Consider the following 11,476-nt stretch of genomic DNA (forward strand, 5'->3'; position numbering starts at 1 on the left):
TAAACTCATCCCAGATTTGAGCTGCAAATTAAGAAATGCCTAATCCTAACCCTTTCACAGTTTAGCACTCACTCACAGTTCTTTGCAACTGCCATATCTTCTGAATTAGGGTAAAAATACTTTTGAAATTCTAACTATAACTGTGCAAATACATTATTATTTTCATTAGCAAAGTAATTGGTTAAAGCATTAAGATTTCACTTCTAGTTTTAATTCAGTTTCATGATAGGGTATGACTTTCAGTGTACCAGCAATCTCAACTGTTTCTTTCTGAGGAGAGTCAATCCCTAACCTTAGTCATTCTTATCTGCATCCATCCTGGAAAGAACTCTAGTAGCTAAGGTCATTACAAAACCTCAAATACACTTTATAGATACTTCAAACATAACTTTGGACATGCCATAGTTTTCAGGTCTATATGAGAGAAGAGTTAAGGTGGATTTCAGCCACCTCTATATTGTTTCCAATTTCAAAACAGAGTGCAGGGTGGTGTGTGAAGTTGAGCCATTGTATAATTATAACAGCTTCCTCTACAACAACAAATGGGTTTGTTGTTGTTGTTGTGTCTGAGAATGATAATTTAGTTTTCTACTTCTAAAGAATTATGTACCCTAGATTTCTGCAAGGCAATGCTGGGACTTTGAGAAATGTTTTTTCAAGCTTATACAAGTTCATCTACAGAAACCTTAGGACAGCAAAAATTCTCCTTCACCAGGTCCAAGATCTGGTTGTGATTTTATGCTACCACAGTAGGGTAAAACTTCTGTAGTCCATGTGAGATCCTTCCTCATATATTCATTAATTGTTGAAATTACCCTAAGGGTATAAAAGTGGAGATTGACAGTATTCAGAATTCACTGATACAGAATGTCAGCTTTATAAATTTGTTACTTAATGTAGTCTTCAAATTGTCAACTATCAGCTTTTTTGCTTCCTCATCAAGCTATTTTAACAACACTGACAAAAAGTTTTAGTAAGGAACAGTGCCAGGTTTTTACCCTTTAAGAGAAGTTGACTCTGCCTATGAAGTCCTCTTGGGTAGCAATGAAATACATTCTTAAATGGACATAGTACAGAGAGAAGCAATGGTGTTATGCTAAAGCTCCCATGTTAACCTTATTAACGGAAGTTAAATACAGGATAATTTAGTAATGACTGCAATATATAAGAACAGATGGCTGCTGGATGACTTCCTTCTGTGTACTGAAAAATTCCAATTAAGGCAAAATTAAATGAATTAATAATATCATAAAACTGCTATTCCACTTTTTACTATGGATTATGCCCTCCTTATCAGGGAAAATTGCATTAATTGCTTCAAGAAAGGAACCATTCAGTGGCTGCAGAGGACTTGGTGGTGAACTGTTCCACTTCCTGCCATTGCACAGTTATGCGTAATGTGACCACATGGAATTCACAAATTATAAGTAGGAAAAGAGTGCAGCAAGTTATTTGCTCCCAAAGCACTCTGTCATTTAAGAAATTGGAGAATCTCCAAGACCTGTATCATAGTATAAAAACTTTTTATCCATGCTGGGTAACCACTAGAAAGAGACATGCATAAGAATACCTGACATCACACTCAATGAAGGACATTATTATGCTCGGTCTATTGTAAAGCCTGCAAAAATATTATTATATTATGTTCTGTAAGCAGCACTAAATATGATTGTACTAAGCTTTCTCTATGTATAGTACATTGTGATTTTGGCTGTGGAGGGGTTAGAAGGGGGTGGGGAACTACCTTATATTGCTTTCAAATTGTTTATTTCAATTGATAAGATTTTGCTGTGTCCTTGGATAGGATAGCTTGACCTTCATTTGTATGATTTGTTAATTATTTCTAGTGAGTGAGACACTGAATCAATGCTTGCTGGTGTTTTTAGGTTTCTGTGACCCAGTCTTGTTCAGGTGTCTGGGGCCTAGTTGTGCTCAGGGTACAGTAAGGGTAGAATGTATCTCTATTTTGCAAACAATATAATTACTGTGTCACCAAAGGGTGGATTTACACTTTTATTTATTATTTTTGTAACTCTTTCATGTCCAAACTCACCTTACGTCTGGTCTGTTCAGATGTGAGTCCCCACCCAGGTGTGGGCTTGAGGTAAATTCTAAAGCAAAACTTGGAGTTGTTTTAACTTTTGTAGTCTTTTTGTTGGACCTGGCATGGACAGGTTGGGTATCTGGCACTCAGCATACATGATACTCTGCAATCTCCACAGAACACCTCAGCAAAAAAAAAGGCACAGTACTTTGGGCAGAAATAGCTGGGAATGAAATACAGAGAGAGGGAAACAGAACAGTCTCAGTCCAGAACAGAACTAACCCAAACACATGCAAAGTCAATCCCCTCTATAGCCTCCCTTTTCTGCAACACAGCGTACTGCCCACCTGCCCAGCTGTAGTACATTGGGCTTGGATGCACTGTGTATAGTTACAGTTGCAAGAGTCCTTGAGGGTCCTTCCTTAAGCCCTGATGTCTCAAATAATGAAGGCTGATGGACTATGTGACAGCCTGGCCTCAGACTGCCCTCGCCGTGTAATAGAGTGGTCATACCTCACGCGGGCTGGAGTCATTCTGCAGCTGCTGGAACGTCATAACTGTACACAGCCAGCGCTTCAGTGTCTGCATCCGAGCTAATCTTCCCAGCTTTCCTGTATCATCAATGGAGAGACAAAGGGACTTTTAGGGAATGATGTGAATCACACTGCAGAAGTGCATGTCCTCTCTAGAAACTGCACAAGCAAACTAGAGAAATGAGCTGTGCATATCTACAGGTGGTCTAGTGAATCCCACTCAGGCGTGCCAAAGGTTGAACATATAAATGCTCCATGGAATACTTTCCTCTTTTAGTGTTTCATAGCAGCATGAATTGTCTGGGAGCGTATATCAACCACGTGGAAAGCATGGAAGAAAGCGCATTAGCTGCAATTGGACCCTGATTTGTGTAAGTTATAATATATCTACAAAGTAAGTTTGGAACAATGGCAGTGGAGTCCCTATAAATATGTGCAAATAATATCAGAGAAACCAAAATGAACGGAGGCAAATTTTTTAAACTGAACTGTATGAGAAAACATGTTATCAGTTACAGTAGAAGACAAATAGTTATATGGCACCTAACATTTTGTACTACAAGGATTTTTATTAAGCCACAAAGGTAACATAGAATCCTTAAAGACATAGATATTGGGCTGTAATACGCACTGGACTATGCAGCTAATTAAATTGTGATGATTGTCCATACAAGATGCTAATAACAGCATTAAGCCTCTATACCCATCACTGTAGCAGGAGTTCTGGAGACCCCAAAGGAGATGAATGGTGTGCCTTCTTAGTATTGAAATGTACTGCTCGGTTGTTGCAGCAGCAGGAGATTGTAAGATCAAGAGGCTTAATAGCTTTGGTACAAAAGGCAGTGCTACATTAAATGCAGTAAAATGCAAGAACTTACTGTACATTCATAGCACTGCAAGCCCCCTAGCTGTACATAAAGGGGCTGACAAACTGTGTATCTGTAGAGATTGTAAGTGACACAAGTTTAAGAAGTGTCTTACTATATGTCATTTCAGACAGTAGTTTTATTTGAAAATTATTTTTTGTGTTTCTGAAAATTTTGCCTAACAAAATATTTTCTCATATGATTGCAAGCCCATCAAAGATGGGGCTTTTTTATAGCAAGAGCTGTAAAACTAAAACTATAAACCTATTTTGGAGCATATTTTGCAAAAAAAGTGTTAAATGTTTTGGTTTTACTTATTTCCTAACGGTTTCAAACAAGTTGTGACATTTATTACGCTATTGTTTGTGGTGCATCTTCATAACTTTACTTTGCTCTTCTCATCCTTATTTGTGTTGTCAATGTGAGGATTAAAACAAAGGATGAAAGATTTTTATTTTCATAAATAAAATTATTAGAATTTTGCTCTTTTTCCTTTTTTATGTTACTATGTAAAAAGCCCCATTTTCATTTTCCTAACAAAAATATTAGTACAGAACAGTAATGCAAAGTCTTTCATAGCACATTTTGCAAACCTGAAGCTTAACATTGAAGATAAAGATCAGAAAATTTCCATCTTAGTTATTACGCAAGACCATAATAACCTACTCGCCCTTTTACTTACCCACGTACGTGACCATGTGCACGCTGTCACCAACAGGCATGTTAACTTAGGTTTTTTGCTATAATAACATCCTTCTTCACAGCACAGACCTGTTTTAGTGGGCTAGGTCTCGATGGAGAAGGGATGGGGAGCTATTGCTTCTGTTGCTCCTGTGCACTGCCTTGTGCCCACTCTCAGCCTTCTGGCTGCCCGCGGCTGCTCCACCTGTACAAACTGCCCCTAGCCCTTTGCTGCTGAAGCTTTCTGAGCAGCATCAGCAGCTCTCCCTGCCACACAGTCTGTGTCCTACCTCTTCTTCACTGCCTCCAGCTTGTGCTTTCCCATCTTGGAATACAGCTGTTTCTGCTGCCGAGAGAGCTCCATTAGCAGTACTTGTACAGCTAATTTGCCTGTGTCTATGTCAGGTTGGGGCTGACTGCCTGAGGGCAGCTTTGCCTCAACAGCTTCTTTCAGGCCTGGTTCTATGAGCAGCATTTTGAGCTCTTTTAAAGTCTTCCCTGCATATTCCAATTTTCTTTCTGAGAGTAATAGTTCACATTCCAGTTTACCGAGTTCAGAATATGTTTTTGACTTGCTCGTTTTACTTTGCATAAGACATTTTTTCAAATTAAATTCCTTTACACAGTTTTTTTTCTGGGGAAATTCTGCCTTTTCTCCAGTGAAGGGTTTCTCACACATTCTTGTATTTTGGTTTCTTTTTCCTTTCAGACTGGCACCTTGTGGTTTTCAGAAAGCTTTGGTTTAGCTTTTTCTGCCCTACGTGTTTTTCTCAAAATGAAAAAAAAAAAAACCAAACAAGCAAGTAAAACAAACAAATAAGCAAAAAAATTCCCAAAACCTAGAAAATGGGAAAATGAAAGATTCTGTTCATCATGTGGATGTAGTGGGGCTTACACATAGACCTACCTCTCAGTTGTTATCAACCATTTGAATGAAAGGGAATAAATGTTCATCACTCTCCCTGTCTGTTGCATAAAAGAAAATAATCTTGCTACTATTTACCTATGTGAGCAATTTACGATAGATTATGTGGACTCACAAATGTCTACTAGTGGTGTCATCTGGTACCAGAAAAGTAGACTTCCATACCATTTCTACACCTTTTATTCCAAGACCTCTTGGCCTCTTTCAGCAAATAGAAAGGCACGGCAGAGAGCCTGCTTTCAACTTCCATCCTGGAAACTCTACATTCCCACTGCAGGGAAGAGAAAGCACTCTCAGAAGTATTAATTATCTTCACACCATGGTATTCCTGGATATCCCCTGACAGTAACCACTTTGCACCTTCGGAAGGGCAAACAAGATAACAGATTTCAGCATTAGGCTGTTCAAGGTTCCTTCTTAGAATAAGATGACTGGAACATGTGAGTGGACCTACTTCCTACCCTATTGGCTTTTGAGTTTACATCATCCTTCTCTAATAGTCATGACCTTAAGAAGACCTTGACATCCATGACTTCTTCCTAAGCTCTCTTCCTCTGGATCATTGTTCAGACATGTTGGTAGGAAATTCCAGGTCTTGAAAGACAGCTCTAGTTATGGAGAGGTATAGCAAGGAATAAGCAGAAAGTTCTCTGCTATTACTGACTACAGGCACAATGGTTCTTTCAGCTAGAAATTATATCATTTTCCAATTTCACATATCTTGTTCATTTGTCAAGATATACTTGACCAATTCTTCTCATCTTCTAATTTTTTCTCAAGAGTTTTGCAATTATTTTGAGGTATTAATAGCTGAAGGAGTCATTCAGAATATAAGAATTGTGTTCTAAACCCCATTTAGTACTCTAGACATGGCTGCTAGTACTTTATTCATGGCTGTGGTATTACAGAGGTAATCAAGGTTGCAATGCTTAAGTTTCCCTAAGGAGGTCCAATCCACAACTGACAATGTCCTCTCTAAGGGAAAAAAACCTATTCCGTGATGAAGTGCTGCAGTCATTAAGCTGCAACATTGCAATCAATGTAAATCTTCCATTGGACCAACAAAAGAAGGCAAAAGTATCATCAGTGCCCTGTGTGGCCTAATTTCCTTTGTCTTTCTTTCCGTTTCATACTAATTAAAGGCAAAAAGCTTGTGTACTGAAGAAAACTTCTGGTTCAGGGTCATTGACTCCCTGTTCATCAGCACTGAGACAGACCTTTGTGGAAGGTCCATTGAAAAGGCGCAAAGCAATTTTCCCTTTCATTTTATATCAGCATCTTCTCCTGTGCTATATCTTTTAATGAACAAGTTGTCATGCTTCCACATGGAATAACACTTTGACAAGTGGTGAATAGATGCTATTAACATATCGTTGCACCAACCAAAATTTTATCTAGAACCTCCAAATCCTACTCATATTTCTTTGGTTGTGCTTCCTATAGGGCCATGCTGTAACAATATTTGAATATGCATTTCTGTTAATCTGAGGGGAGAACATTCTGCAACGGCTGTTTCATGATATTTAAAAAAAATAAATAAAATAAATAAGGAAACCAAAACGCCACAGAGGCTGGAGATCCATACTGACATAAGAAGTTTGGAAGGCTTAATCAGTAATCTGGATAATGAATGATGATAACTGCAGTGGTGATTCTGTCACTTCAGAAGGAGATCAATTGGTATCTTTCTGGCTGCAAGATGCTTTACATAGGCCTTCACTGTTAAAAAACAAATTCACCATAAGTCAATATCACTTCTCGTCCAAGATCATACCATTCAGTACAGCACTAGAAATCTTGGCCTCAGCTCCTGCTTCCGATATCCCTATTAGTGGACATTCTTCTCCAGAAAGATCTTACATACTTTGAAAGTTAATGAATGGCCACTCTGTTCTCAAGTGTATCATTTGGTCCCACCAGTTCTGTGTCATCTGCAAACTTGGTAGGGGTGGACTCAGTTCCTTCTGTCATATCATTGACAAAGATAGTAGAAAGAGGTGCAAGGATAGACCTCTGCATTCCTGGAGGTTCTCTGCCTCCAGTTAGAGAATGATCCGTTAATTGTTACCTGCTGAACCTAGTCATCCCACTAGTTCTTTTATTGATCCAGGGTATAACACAATAATATGACATACATATGACAATACTGGGAGAGATAGTATTGAAAGTCTTGCTAAAGCTAAGGTAAAAGACAACCATTGCCCTCCCTCACCCACAAATCCATGACTCAACATTTTATGTTTGAATTGGGGTCATCATATGCAGATAATAGTAGATTATATCATCAATATATTCTGTATCAAAACTCAAGATAGAATGAAAGCTCATCCACATTGCAAAGACATGGTCAGTCTATTGACAAGACTGCATTGAAACACTTTCTCAGTTTATCTGCCGATAGCCCAAAACATATTTAGAATAAATTCAGACATTTTGAGAAAAGAGTATGGGATGACATCTTAAAAGATAGAGTCAAGGAATGGGAGTATGAGAAGAGTGTTATTTTTTGCCATAGAAATCAAAAGGAAACACAGGTCTTCCTGCTTGTTTTGTCCTAGCCAGAAAAGTTGATATATTCCAGTTTCCAGTTCATTCTATGTCTGAAATCATCCAGTCACGGAGAGGTTGGCATCTCGCAACTCTGAATCTCCTAGCTCTAGAATGGATGAGATAGCTTTGGTTAAAATCTTGAAGGTCTCTCAGTGTGGGACGCAGTAATCACATAACTATTTCTAGACTTTCTTTGGTCAGATACAGTCCTCATTCAATTTTCTCCATTTCTTCCTGTGGATGGTGAAGGGACCTTAAGTCTGGGATATATATTTTCTGGCTTTCGCAAAAAATTTAATCGAGTAGATTGTACTTTCCAGCAAGTGAGAAAATAAATTGTTTTCTCTATTTAGGTTCCTACACTTATAACAGCCAAAGTTCCACCATCTGTATTTAAATTTACTTATATTCTCCCTCAGCATTGCCAATTTTCTTTCATTCAGCTGCTGAAATTATTTTTGTAATTTTCTATATCAGAAATGTTAACCGTAAATAGACTAAAGACCTGGTGAGCAGGCTTTTTGAAACAGAAGCCCATTGATTTCTCTATTATTCAGATTCATTAAAACAGTGGTATTGACAGCTAGAAGAATATAAGGAAGAATTTAGTTCATATTGCTGAATCTGTTTACACTCCGACTTTGGGAAGTGTATGGTTGACCTAAAGTAGTATCAGAGTTTAGCTGAATCCAGTGACTAACATGTCTTGAATAACAGGCCTTGAAAAACTTCAATGTCATTACTTCAAATCTGGAACCATATTCTGCACTTTAAATTTTGAGTATGTATCATTTTTTTATGTGGACTAGAAGAGGCTATTGGCAGTTCATCACCTTGTATCTGGAGTTAATTTGTCTGACCAGTGATCTAAACTCAGAGTACTTCTCATTGTATAGCAAGCTCTATAAGGATACTTTTGAAAAATTACTGAAAGTAATCTTGCTTTGATTAGGAGACACTTAAGAAACTTCAGACATCTAGCAAAGAAACATCTTGATGTTTGATCCTTTCAAGCTGTCACACAGAACTTAATTCATACTGTTGCTGAAGTCTTATGGTTTGAAATGCTAGGGGGATAGGGCTGGCAAATGGGATGCTGAATCAAATGGGGAAGGGAAGGTTGTCCCTCAGGCTTGACTCATCAGCCAGAGATCCTCCTCTAAGTAGATGATGTTTTGTAAGGAGTATTGTTTAGGGTCATGTAGAGTTGGAAGGAATAAATAGGCAAGTGCTTTAAGTGAAGAAAAGGTTTTCTTGTAACTCGTTTACCTAAACATCCTCTCATGAGCTGTTTTTCCTCCCTGCTGGTTTCTGAAGGTTTCTAGGGATTTAGGAGCTGACAGGAAAGGAGGATTTACATTGTAAGACTCTATGTTCAGAAGACGGTTGGCTGATGCTGTAGTTAAGGTTATGAACAGGTAAATGTAATTGACTGAAATTGCATGTAGGGCTATCAGAAAGTATCTTCATATATACATTCACACTGCACTAGTAAAGAAGATGTCTAGATGGATGTACATGCAAGCCCTTCTAACAGACCTTACCATAACAACAGCTACCTCTGCCCTGAGTACCTTCTGTATAGGTACAGTGTGAATATAGCTGTATATGTGCATTTCAAAAAAGCAGTCATAGCTAAATAACCCTTGCTTTCATGCTGAGATATACCCTTCAATTAAATATCTTTTTTAAATTAAAAAGGTTATATTGACAAAGAAACTTCTCTCTTGTCATTATCTTTGTTTACACACCTGCATACTGTTAATGCAGAAACAGAATAAAGTTTTTTATTTGTATTAGTATCTCTCAATCTTTAATAATCCAAATGCCTCACAAACTAATGGCCTAAATATGGTTATAAAATTTTGGGGGTAAAAGCTTTGCCCTGATCTGATGACTCCTTTTAATTACCTGTCAATAAACACATACTTATCAAGACTATATAGTTCTTCACCAGTAGTCCTTTTTGTATTATATTTATAGTCCACCTTTCATTTCAAAGGACTTTACAAGCTACAAAACATGTACAATAGTCATTTTCTTTATATGGTGCTTGGGGGCATTACACAACAAAGTACAAATAGTTTATCCTTCACCCCCACTGAAATGTAGTCACCTCTGAAGTGAAAGGTGGCAGCTTTTTAATAGCAAAAGAAAAACACTATATTTAATTAAACCTGCAAGGTACATGTAGTTAGAAAGAATGTGGTTGTTCAAACTTGAATCTTACATATGACTTATTATTCATTTTTCTGCTCTCCCTCCCCCTCTTCACTTTACATGCCAGGAGAGAAAAATGCCTTAATGCACAACCTGCTCTTTACTTAGACCTTTTAGTTATCCTCTGCTGTTTTGCAGGACTTTCAGAACTGTTTGAGCTTGATCCCTCTATGTTAGCTGTGAAAGAATCCAACAGCTGCTGCTTCATCTGAAGGATTTCTGTGGGGAAAGGAGGTTCTTTTAAACTAATTCCTTAGGCTGCTCACAACCCGGACTTTCCCCTTTAGATGTCCTCCGTGGCTCCCTAACACTTTTGGGACTCTTTGAGCTGCCTGAGCTGTCTTCCTTTCCTGATGGTGGCATTTTCTCTTCAAAGAACAATTTTTGCTGCCCCTCTATTCTGTTCAGCAAGAAAATGCCTTTGAGATCCATGTGGTTCTGCAGCCAGGTAATAAGCATTTAAAAATATATATCTAGTTCTCGTTTGTTTAAAATTTGCTAAATCCTACAGCAGTTAAACAGGTATGAAGTGATTTTCCTTTAATGTTGCTTCCTTCTGATAGACTGTGCAATGAAGCTGCATCAGTTTCAAAGGTTTCCCACTCCCTGCCTAGAATAGAGCTGTTACAGCAATAGCCCTTTGAAAAGGAAATGGCAAATGGCACCAGCAGGACAGATAGACAGCTTAAGTCAGGTTCATGTAGCCCCAGAAGTTCTTGGAAGCAGAAGAAGATATGAAAGAGGGTGGAAGGAAGAGAGTCCAAACTTAGAAAACATCTGTTGAAAGAATTAACTGAAAAAATCACCCCACTCCAAACAAAGCAATAACAGTTGAAAGCAAATAATAACAGCTGCAAAGACAGAAGCTGTAGCTGCAGAGGGCTCCTAAACTTGTGCAAATACTGTGAGACCTATTATTTAAAACAAAATTAAAAAAAAAAAATGTGCAGACTGGAATCTGCTCCTTTCAAAAGAACTATTAGGTACACATTTGTTTGTTTTTATAAGCATTTCTTATGTTTAATATAACCACTCTATTATTAGTTCCTGGTTGACCATGTTTATTAGTATGGATCTTTCTCAGCAAGGGGTTTTCAGGATTTTAAAGGCCTGGCTGCTGTGGCTCTACTGTCTGCTGCACACTGGTTCTGATAATGCTATCTCTATTTGTAAATAAAATAGATCAAGACATAATCACCACACAAGTGACCAAACTCTCTTCCCCTCTGTAAGCCTGCTGGACTTAACAGTGCTGCCTATTGGGACCAATTACTGACACATCACAACTGGCCAAACTGTGGCTGGGCAATACCTGAGACAGAGCTACCTGGAGCAGAACAAAATCATTCCAGGGAGCATCCCAGCATTAAACACTACGGACACTCATTTGCTACTGTTTGCATTCATGGCCCGAGCCTGTTCAGTTTACTAGCACAGGCATGTTCCAATGTCCTCCAAATGATGCTCATTCTCTTATCTGCCTCCATTAAGTAGCAACCACAGTGGTCCTTGCTGTGAAGTCCTGACTACCTGTGCATGCAGGAATGCCCAGGCACAGGAAACAGATAGGAAAGATGCAAGTAGAAGAAAAGCTTTTCATGTTTTTGGCAATATGCAACTGACTAAAGACCATTCATTCAGACAGGATGGATATAGC

Source organism: Phalacrocorax aristotelis, chromosome 2 (genome assembly GCF_949628215.1).
Source record: "Phalacrocorax aristotelis chromosome 2, bGulAri2.1, whole genome shotgun sequence".
Taxonomy (NCBI): Eukaryota; Metazoa; Chordata; class Aves; order Suliformes; family Phalacrocoracidae; genus Phalacrocorax; species Phalacrocorax aristotelis.